The sequence below is a fragment of the Rhagoletis zephyria genome, unplaced genomic scaffold (assembly GCF_001687245.7).
Source record: "Rhagoletis zephyria isolate East Lansing unplaced genomic scaffold, Rhagoletis_zephyria_1.1 Rzeph_scaffold_01475, whole genome shotgun sequence".
NCBI classification, from domain to species: Eukaryota; Metazoa; Arthropoda; class Insecta; order Diptera; family Tephritidae; genus Rhagoletis; species Rhagoletis zephyria.
In genome coordinates this window covers 37,897-40,012 of record NW_016158559.1, presented here as the reverse complement: position 1 = coordinate 40,012, position 2,116 = coordinate 37,897, and positions in this window count along the sequence as shown.

Below are 2,116 nucleotides of genomic sequence, written 5' to 3'. Positions count from 1 at the left end.
GTTGCACCAAGGGTTTAATTTTGAAACGAAATAATCAAAGGCAAACACCACGGATTAATTCAATATATATAGCAAAGTGGCTTTATTAGTCAAATTGGTGAAATGATTTTTGGTATACAATATTACCTTGAGAAGTACGCAGGAGTGGTGGCTGGATCGCTTCCGGTGTGGTCGAAGTGCTCGATAGAAGTGACCGAGCTTAATCTTGAGCAGTTAAGTTTGACCTCCAAGCAACAAACTGTTTGGAGGGGAAACTTAACGAAGTTTTATATTCAAGCGGTAAACTAATATATGTACATGCTAACGGCTTAGCATTAATCAGGCTATTTATGTATATGTGCATCCGTTGCACATTTATGCAATTTTACATCAGGGTGGTGCACCCTTTTAAGTATTTGGTTTAGCATGGAGGCCTAAACATTTACCGTTTGCTTTAATTTCAGCATTTATGTATGTTCTTATGCCTTGATTCCTTGATTTGTTTTTTTTGCGTAATTATTTTTTTCTTAAGTACTTTGTATAAGTAGAGCCGAAAATTAATACTTTTTGTGTTTGGATTCGCAGTTTTAGTAGTTTTTATATCATTAGTATATTTCGAGGGATAAATTCCGGATTTTTTTTTTGTTTATTAATTTATGGAGTTTTTTGTTTTATACCTACAATTAGATAATATTAAGCTTCACAAAAATTTATTTACATAATTTCACCCATTTTGTTGTTAATTCCAAGTAGTTTAAGCCTTAGTATAGTCCTCCTACGCGTCAAATCCTCAAGTGAATAGTTGAATTATTAATAGTAGTATTTACGGCAGCTCCATCCCTTCCGAAAGCGAAATCCAAATGAACGCAACTCTTAGAAGTTACGCGGTACCCTGAATGAGTAGGCACTGGAAGTCTGTTTGTGCACTCCTATTCCCTCCTTTTTCAGCTTCACATCTCTGTGGATGCAGGCGCCTACATCGCTGGAGAGATCGGTGAGTGCTAGTTACTAAGAGTATCAATTCTACTATCGCACATACATATGCCAGCGCAACTTCCAATGTGTACGTTTGCTGGGTCGTAATTAAACAATAGAGCTACACTTTTCTTGTTTGGAGTTCGAGAGAGGATTCCAGTTTTTTTTTTTGCATTTTTTTTTTAAGTTATTCACTTGTCAGATTCCACGCTTATATGCACATAAGTACATAATAATTTAGCAATGCATACGTCAATGAATACATACGTATGAATCGCATTGGCTTTTTATTCTCTTATTTTCCTTGAATTTTATTTATTTTATACATACATATATAAATACATATAATTTTTACATAGGCATCTATGCTTTCTAAGTGAGTGTGAAGTTGTATCTGCCTAGATGGTTTGGTAGTTTCTTTTTTTGTTTTTTTTTTGTTGTTGTTGAATTCACATCTTTTTATACATACATACGTACATAGATAAATACATATTAGTAGTCGTTAGGTACCATTAGGAGATAGAAAAAAAACCTTAAGAATAAATAATTGTGAGTTATGATGTACTTTGAATTGAAATCACTTTGTTTGATTTGAAGCATATAAGTAGGTGAACGATGCGGTTCTAATTAAGATAAGTTGGTGTGGGTGTTATACGGGTGCGATGTAGGGGAAGTGGGGGTAGTGACTGAACGGACGTACTTGCTATGACTTGACTGACCAAAATATTGAAGGACTTGAGTCAGGTTTAGGGGGCCTTGTAGAAGAGCGGGAGTCATGGCGAGGCCCAAGGCTGCTTTGAGTTTCAAACAGAAGGGGTGGGACTGACTCCGCCTGACCGGACTGTTCCTTTTTCTTACTCTTTGCTTATCTGTCTATTGTTTCTCACGTTTCCGTAACTAGGCATGAACTCCCTCTTTTGCTTATGTCTGCTGTAGATAAGGTGTATGGAAAAGACTCCCCCACGACGAGCTAGGTCAGGGCTAGCAAGCATGCCTACCACCATATTATCTTATCCTCAAAGCCAGAGACATAACAATGGCGCCCAACGAATAGACCAAATATCTTTTTTTTTCACTTCCCATAACTTTCCTATATCTTAGCTTCTTTCCATCTGTATCTTTAGTATCAGTACTATCCTTTATATTTCGCCTTTCGGACTGA